Genomic DNA, 9882 nt, shown 5'->3' on the forward strand with positions numbered 1-9882 from the left:
TAGCTATTACCACACAACTATATAACTACACATCCATAAAATCTCGATCACATCAATCTCGATAAAATCATGTCATATGTGCAATATATATAGTTGATACAAAATACATCCAAAACAAAAATTCTCAACACCTTGCACATGAGCATGCAGAAATAAAAGTATAAAAACACTCTATAAAATAAAACAAACACCCCCTCACCTTGATTCCCGAATATGATATCCTTTCGCTAGATTCTCGATCATGCTCATCCTCACCAAGTATCTTAGGTTCCTAATTTTAAAATTTTAATATTTAAAGTTAATTTCAATGTTTACTACCAAAAGATAGTCCCACATCCAATAGCCCATTAAATTCCCTCACCGGAATCTAAATCAACTGTCGTGCAGAGGTATTGATCCCAGACCAGAATCTTCTTCAACTGACAAACCTAATGACACAAGCCAGCTCCTTAACACCTGTATATGTTACTAGCCTAACTAATACCACCATGAGCCCTCTATCTTCCTAACAGGACTAACATACAGTAACTTGGTCTCCTGATACTGACTGACGTGGTTTGTAGCTTCCACAGCCCCTTGATTTACTGAGTGGTGTTTCCCACACAGTTAAGGGCCACATAGATATTCTGACACTTCATTCTTTCCTACCCAGGGTATTTTCCCCCTTTTCTTAAGTCAATTGGATTAGTTCCATATCCGATACAAATTCCAGAAGCAACTGGAACCATACACACAATACTAGGAAAATCAATAAGGTTCTTAAATCCTTTCTAGAAGATATAGTCTGAGCCCACCACCAAGCTTGTCCGTCCTACTGGACCTGGTTCTATTAACAACAGAATACTACCATTCTCTGGACAGAATCTGTGTTCAATTGGTCAATTATAGCCCAATTCCCCTGAGCCCTTAAATAGATAAATTGTTCCCAATAGGGATTTTTGGGAATCAATTGGGATTCCTATCCAACTGAGCAGACATGGACCTATCCCACTAAATTCACCACCCATACATATTCAATTGGGTTAATCACAATTTATGGAACTCTTACCCAGTTCCAATTTGAGTTCGATTACTAGGCATGGGTCAATTGGGTTCTAACTCCCATTTTTCTGTCCCTTTCTAGACAAAATTGGGGTTATGTGGGACTTTACCACACTTCCAATTGTAGTCAATCTTGCTCAATTTTTCAAATTCCCCATGACCTAGGGTTCCTAGGACAATGGCACAGCCAATTGGGTTCCAGTTTAGGTCCCAAAATTAGGGATTCAACTGTAGGGAGCTGAACTGAGTTTCCATAGTTGAATTCCCACTTTCAGTTGAATCCTACACTACCCCTAATCTACTGGATGAATTCTACACCTACTAAATTCATAGGGTAGGTTAAGGAAAATTACCTCATCTCAACTTCTGAGGCTTGTCAGTATAATAGGGAGTACCCAGGTGCAATTGTCCAGCTCATAGACTTCATTCCTAGTTGTAGTAGTTTCACTAGCAGCCTTCCAATTTCTTATGGCAACAAATTAGAAGGGCAGCAGTAGCATCAGGGCTTGATTACAGCCCTTGGCAGCAGCTAGAACAACAGCATAAGGGCAGCAGCCCTTCCTTACCTTCCTCTTCTTCTTCCTTCTTCTTCTTTCTTCTTCTTTCTTTTCTTTGTTTCTTCTCTGCTACCTACGAATTCTATAGGGAACAAATGAAGAGAAGAGGCTGAGTTTCCTTTATATAGGGTCTAGCCAAATGGACTTTAGGATATGTTTGGTTGTGTCCCTAAAATAATTAAATTAATTTGATACTTCTAAACTTTATAACCCCATGTAGGTCCCACAATCAACTAATGTAAATTGTGGGTTATAGTCCTCAAATAGACCACCTACATATGGTATAAGTGAATGAAACTATACCGCAAAGGAGTGGGCCCCACAAAGGGGAAAGCCCATTTTTCTAGCATTTTTTCAGTCTTACCGGCTGGTCGGTTGGCAACTAGGTGGCCTGCTGAACAACCCATTTCTGGTCCATCAGCTATCCTATCATTTGGACTTATGAGTCTGCTCAATATAGAACTGGTTCCACTTCTATTTTGGCTATCTTATGTCCCTATTTGGTTGGTAGATCTGCCAAACTTCCCTCTCTTACTGTTGTACAAGTGAATCTACAGTAGGGTAGGCTACTTCCTGTGCCAGCTAGGTCCTAACATTGAGCTCAACTGCTTCCAGTTTCCAGGTGTTACACTTGGGTTGTGCCTATATCATGCCTTGCATGGAAGCTCCTATGCCATGGTGTTGTGGTTTGCCTTACAAGGCCTTGGTGGCATGGTGCCCTATGCACTGTGTTGTAGTCCCATGGCATGCCCCTGCTACTACTTATGGTTTGCCTTGTTGGTCTAATGTGTTATGCCGTGGTTTGCCCTATTGGACTGCCAAGCCAACTACCTAGGCCACCTCAACAACCTACCATGTGGTAGGCCATACATATCCGCATACATGCATCATTATGTCATACCCATACATGTGTCATGACCACCATCTTTCATGCCCAAGAATCTGGTGGTGGCGGTGAAGGGGAATGATGAATAGGTGATGGAGGTGCATGGATTATATAGACTCCTGGTGGTGAAAGGCTAGGTGGTGGTTGACCTATGACTCCCATTTCTTCTTCATCAATGGCCCCTTCAACTTTCCTCCTCATTCTCTATGTTCTTTTTCCCATGATCTTCCTATAAATCCAAGAGTCCATGAGACCCTTCCTTTTCTTTGGGCAGATGAGCCTAGTTGGATCCTCCTGACCTTCTTCTTCTTTCAATATATTGATTGTCCCATATTTTGGAAGTGGGTTGATGGTAACATTGGGAGCCTGCTTGGCTTTCACTTCTATTGTACCATTATCCACTAAATTTTGAACACCATGCCACAAGTTGAAACATCGTTCTTTAGGATGACCTTTCTGGTTATGGTAAGCACAATAATCATAATCTCTGTACCAGATAGGTAGCGGGTTGGTAACAGGTTTGGGAGCTATTTTGCCTAGAAGACCTTGCTTTTTAACTTCTCATAGACCGTGGCCAATGGCACTCCCAAATCGGTGAACTACCTCTTAGGCCGCAAGGCCCTTTGGATTGCGGGATTTGCTTGTATGACAAATGAGTGCGACTAAGTCACTGCTATGGATGGTGCTATATGCTGGACTGCATTTACTCTACCCATCTCTGAACCCTTGTCTTGCCCAAAATCAGGCATTCTTCCCTAAGTCCTAGGGTGTTATCTGATACTGGGCATCCCTTAGCAACTTAATTTCAACACAAGTGCCCGTGGCTATCAAGGCATCAAAGGTCTGTGGATGTTGGTAGTAAAGGACCTTTAGAAGGGTTTGGAAAGGTTCTCAATCAACATCTCTACTTGCTCTGCCTCAGTAGGTCGATCTGCCATTTTGGCAGCCCTATCACGGAATCTCATCAGAAAAGTCGTAAACCCATCCTTTGTTTATTTCCTCAGGGTCTCCAATTCACGTTGCTTGACACCAACCTCCGTATTGTATGAGAATTGTTTGGTGAAGGCTCGGACAACCGTCCCCCAATTCTAAGTCTATACAGGTTCTAATTATGTTAGCCATCTCAAAGTCGGCCCTGATAATGTCAACATAAATACTTGCCCCATCTCATCCATAAGTTGCCATGACTTGGCGATACTTACGAAACCTTTAAAATGTGCCTTGGGGTCCCCGATCCAATCAAATCGATCGGTCTGCCATTTGAATTTCTCAGGAACCCATGTATCGGAGAAGAAACTCATCTCATTGGGATTCATGGCCTGCCCCTCTTGGTTTTTACTCTGGATTAGGCCTTCAAATTTTTCCAACTACTCTCTCATCTTCTTTTCCCTTTTTGTCTTTGGAAGTTCATTCTGTATATGGGCAGCAAACTCTTCTTCTTCCTTATCAATAACAACCCTGAGTGTGACCTTGGGCAGTGCGGAAGTTCCTCTTGGTATGGCTACCCTAGGCCTCTTTGACTCTCCTGAAATAGGATCCACCCTTGTTGGGTTTCTAGCAATATTCTCATTCTGATTGGGGGTAGGATCAGCCCTAGACGTGTTCCTAATCTCCTGTAAGATCTGTGCCAAGTTCTTCTTAAATTCTGTCATTTCAGCTTGCATAGCTTCCAAGGGATGAGCCCATGCATGCTAGCTTCAGTGCATCACCACTAACGGGGTCCCTAGCAAAGGCTTCCATCCTGACTGGGCTTTGACTTTCTAACGAAGGATTGTCTGACTGGGGTGATACTGAACTTAGGTGAGTCAATCGACTACACTAACGAGTCCATATGGACGACAGGGGATCTATTGGGCTTGGAATCGTGCCTGAGATCACAAAGAAGGCTTGGCTTTGAAATTTTTTTATCTTTTTATTTATTTTTTGTGTTTATTTATTTATTTTTAACTTTTTGCAAACAAGCATTTCATACAAGGTTAGTACAACACATGGGCAATCTTAGCAAAAAGTGGTGTTATGAGGTATCCTACACCGTCAGGTTCTACTCTCTGTCATCTATTCCACTTGATAATTCTTTTTCCCTTCGACAACTTATGGAATGCACATCTTTGATGATTTAGCATTCCATACAATTTGGTGGGAATCACCCCAGAATTCTACATGCCTAATCATTGAGGTATCATTTCCTATTTTTTTGAAAGAATCTTTAACCAACAACCCACTTGAAAGAGAGCATATTCCCATTAACTCAAATACATCATAAGAACACTCCAACTTGGATCTCAAACAAATCTACTCAATTAGCTTGTGGCTTTCCTAGGGGTTCTCCATCTAATTCCTACATGATGTGAGGATGTTGTGGATGCAATAGGACTGAACAACCTTCCTTAATAGGATTTATATACTCAAGGTTCGAGATCCTTTTGATATACCCGAAGGTACAATATCAAGGGGGTAGTGTACACACGTGGTTAAGCAACTGGCTACGGGGGTAGAGGGAACCGTGCTGTGAGTATGTGTAAAAGTGCAATGCAAAAAATACTCCCATGAGATTTCAGAATGTCATAAGGTGCACAAACCTCCCTGAGGTAGCTGGCACAATAATGGTCATCCTCGCTGCACGATTGTACTTTAACATTCTTATACAAGATGCGGGTATCATGTCATCTCAAAATACTTAGTATATCAAGCACTAACTTCCCCGAGGCTGTAGGCACAATAGGGAGTACCCTCGCCATATGATTTCACGTCGAGCATGATGCATGATGTGGTTAGCCCATACAGTTACAAATATGGGTTAGCAAAACATGTTTTCATACAAATACAATAAGGAGAATATTCGTGCATTTAATGGTAGCATCTAATATTGGAAGCTTGGCAGTCCCTGATGGGGTCGCCATTGTAGAGGGGGTGGCTACTGTGCTGTCGCGTTCTCGCTCGAAAACATGTGGGGGGCCTATTTCGCCGGGCTATCTGCCTCGGGTTTCTTCTAAGAATAAAAATAAACATTTGGAGTTGCCACCTAGGGTTAGGGCCTAGGACCCAAGATGTGAGCCTAATCCATTGGGACGAACCCAAGATTGACTCGATCTGGTCCAAAGATTAGGATAAGTGCCAAGTTATGAAGTTGGGAAGGTGCCAGGCACCCACTTCACCCGGTTGAACTGGTCTTCCTATTAGATGTTGGTTTCCAAATATTCCCCTTTCTTATGTCTTAACCCACATGCATGACTAAATGTTAATTTACAACACTATACACACTATTCTAATAAAGAATCTACATTATTCCTAATTTTTTAGGAGATATACTTGACCTTGACCCCTATTCCGGGTCAAGAGGAGATGGACCCCGACTGCCGCTTTGGCAGCTCGAGTGAGAATCTTGGGCTTAGACGGAACTGACTTCGGCTGCTTGTTCCTCTCCTTCGAGGAATCTAGGCCTTCAGTAGCTCTCCAAGATTTGGTACGCTCCTTGAGGTGGGAGGTGGAGGAATTCCTTCACCTCACTCTCCCCTACTTCCTTCTCTCTTTGCTCTTATACTCTCTCCTTCTTGGGATTTTGTTTGTCTTTTCTCCCCTGTTTAATGGTGGAGAGGAAGACACTATTTATTGGTGTCAACCCTTCCCCCTTACGGTTCTCCAAAATAATTCCACGGGTTTGCAATCAAGCTCCCACGAGTTCGCAAGCTTTTATTTCCAAAAAAGAATTTTCTCACATTTTAAATGCACCAAAAATGCCTTATTTGTTTGTAAGGTTTTGACAGACCCATTTAAAATAGTTTCCAAAAAAAAGTAAATTTTATTTAAATAAGATCATTTTTATATTTTTTTTTATTTTCTTTTTTTTCCTTTCCTTTCTAGGAAACAAGCTACGGGGTAGAATGGACCTATACGGGCCCATATGGACCTGTACATGCCCATATGGACCTTGTACGAGTCCGTATGGTCCATGTACGGATCCGAGGGTGCCTGTGTGGGTTTGGGTCAAATCAGGTCCAAATCTGGTTCATCGACCTCCGTTTTGACTTCTAGGATTGATTTCGGGAAATCTGATGGTCCAATTTTTACGTGCGATATATCGTCGAAACTGTATTTTCGAGCACTATCTTGGTGTGGATTTCGATCTCTTTATTCACTTGAAAAATATTGAGAATAGTAAAGAGGGGACTTTGCCCTTTTTCCAGTTGGTGGTTTTTCAATAATCCTTGTTCATGTTGTTCCCGCACCGTCAGAGAATACTTAGAACCAATTCGTCAATATATAACTGTAGACACCAAATTTTGTCACCCTCCTCTAGCTACGATGAGATGCAGATATTGGACATGACTTTCAGCTTCTGATCAATAGAGATGATGATTGACTAAGAAAACTTGAAAACATCCCCTACCTAAAAATCCTTGAAACCCTATGCAGGAAAGAAGAGGGTCTAATTTTTTACTTATTATATACAAAGGAATCCGATCAAGATGACCATAAGGATGGATAGTACTCAAAAACACAATTTCAACGATATATGGTGCGTCAAATTGGACCGTCAGATCTCCCACAATCATCACCAAAAAATTCCATGTTCGCGTGTGCACTGTACACGTTGGCTAGCAAGCCTGCTTGCACGTATGCTGCGCACATTGGCCAGTTGGCCTACCAGCCAGTAGCCCCATCCACAGCCTTGCATGCACCCTCGCCTGCTGCTATAATTGCCCCCGCTTGTTGCTGCGCACGCCCCCGCCAACTACTATGCATGACACACTGACCAGCCTACGCACAGCTATAGGCCAACCCGTGTGCTATGCCTGCCCAGCCTATACACCATGCCTGCCTAGCCTGTGCACTAAGCCTGCCCAACCTGTGCACCTTGCCTTCCCATCCTTACACCATGCTTGCCCACTCATGTATCCATGCAGGTCATGCCCTATGCACTTCAACCCAACCCTGTGTGCCACCGTCAATGGCCGGGATTTGTGTTCCACTGGCCTGACGGGTGAATAGATTTTTTTTTCACCCACTTTCGTGTATGCACTACTCCGCTAGTGTGCTCTACGTCGCAACCTCTCATTAGTCCAAAAATCCACTTTTTACCCCCATTGGCTAAAAAATCTCTCTCCTCCCATTGACCCAAAAACCCACATCTTACCCATTGGTTAAAAATTCTCTCTCCTCCCATTAATCCAAAAAACCACTTTTTACCCATTGGTTAAAAATTCTCTCTCCTCCCTATTGGCCCAAAAATCATATAAATACCCCCCTCTCCTTTGCATTTGGAAGACCAAGACCAAGGTCACAACCACCCTTAGAGAGTGAAGCTCTGCCCCCTCTTCTCCTCCTCTCCCCCTTTGAGTTTCTTCAGATCTTCAGAGTGATCTTCGTCAAGATCTGAAATCTTGTTCGGATCTTCAAAGTGTTCTTCGGGACTTTGAAGATCTTCAATCCAAGTTTTTAGTCCAATCTATTTTTTTACCAAAAATAGTATGTTCTTAGTCTCCCCCCTTTGAGTGTTCTTGATTTTTACTAGTAGTAGAAATCCCTCCCTCCTTGAGGTTCTTCGGGTCTATGAAGAGATCTTTGTCAAGATCCAGATTTCTATTCGGATCTTCAAAGTATTCTTTGGGGCTTTGGAGATCTTCAATCCATTTTTAGGTCAATCCATTTCTTTCCAAAAATAGTCGTTCCTAGCAGAAGCCCTATCTGAGTGCCCCTAGAATCTTTCAAGAAATAGCTATTCCTAGCGGAAGCTCTGTCGGAGTGCCACCTTAGCCTAGCACTCCCATAGCCTATCCCCAGCGAAAGCTTTATCAGAGTGCTACCTCATCCTAAGCCCAAAAACAGCATTCCCTAGCCGAAACCTTATCCAAATCCAAATCTAAAAATAGCCTTCCGTAGCCGAAGCTTTGTCCGAATCCAAATCCGAAAATAGCTTTCCCTAGCCGAAGCTCTGTCCGAATATCATCATAGGCAAAATATCTCAAGAAAGGAAGTTGGAAGTCAAGATCATCTTCCCTTGAGTCAGGAGAATCCAGAAACCAGTTCATTCTAGCATCAACCAGGGGATCCACCCATCTTAACCCGAAACAAGATTCAAGCTCAGGTATAATTTCTTACCTAAATTAGCATAATATAGACTTTATATTGACCTTGTTTTAGTGTATATAATCATTTAAATTCAGTCAATGTACATAAGTATGATAACTTAGTCATGCATACAGAATAGGAATAATCATGAAAAATATTCGTTCTTAAGCATCTAGTAGGAAGACCGATTGAACCGGATAGATTGGGTGCCTAACACCTTTCCAATTCTGTAACTTGACATTTACCCTAAATCTCTAGACCATACCAACTTTCGGGCCCTTTTCTCAGGAATTGGCCCCACCCCTGGGTCCTAGGCCTATAATCCTAGGTGGCAACTCCAAACCTGTTTTATATGATCCTGATCCCTGTATTGGACCATCATCAAATCTCTATCTCGAATGATAAATTTTACAATCCTGCGAAATAGGCCTCCATGTATCTCCGAGTAGCGATATGGTGGTACGGGGGCCGTAGGATAAGCACACATGACACACCCCTCCCTCACGAAAGAGAAAGAGAGGAGAGAGGACGGAATCAATACAAGTCTTTCCCTCCCATAGGAGAGGAACGCATACGCATCTTCTGGGCGCTACCCTCACACTAACATGCTAAAATCGAGTGCCACAAAATCGGGTCTGAAATTGACTCAGGGTCGGATTAGGGTTTTAGGTTGTGTTAAGGTTTGAGCTGATTCAGGCCACTTTTGGGTTTCAGATTAGATTAGGGTTTTGGGTTGATTCTCAAGTAAATGCTATCATCTAGATCGTCACCAAAGGCCTAGATTCCCTTCCGATGCAAAGTACAAACCTTGATCGTTCCCTATATGTCATCACTGCCTGGGTGGGTGATAAAATTAGGTGTCTACACATACCCATGTCTAGCATGTTCTACGGACAATGTAGGAAAGATTTGCTAGTCCAGGATTTGAGAAAATAGTTTGGCAGAATTTTGCTGATAAAGGGCCTATTTTGTTAGGGAATTGGCCAGCCGATTTGGTCCTGACAACACTGCTGTCTTGGGCCAGGTTTTGGACCCGAACGGTCGACAATGTGTGTATATGGCTCTAACTGCCCCTGAATTGTGTATGTAGTATAAAAGTAAGATTTTTAACCCAAGGTTAGGAAGAAATTCTTTGGGAAGAAGGATGAAGTGTGGAATCCCAATTTGGACCATAGATGTGTTGGGAAACCTCAACTAAATACCTTTAAAGGCTATGGAGGTTACAGATAACTCCGAATAGGTAATTCGTGATTTAACTCTTGTAGGATAGTTCTTAAAGTCTAAAAGGAGTTATTGGCTATGTGGGTTGGGTAAGTGACCTACATAGGA

The sequence above is a fragment of the Macadamia integrifolia genome, unplaced genomic scaffold, assembly GCF_013358625.1.
Source record: "Macadamia integrifolia cultivar HAES 741 unplaced genomic scaffold, SCU_Mint_v3 scaffold1421, whole genome shotgun sequence".
NCBI lineage: Eukaryota > Viridiplantae > Streptophyta > Magnoliopsida > Proteales > Proteaceae > Macadamia > Macadamia integrifolia.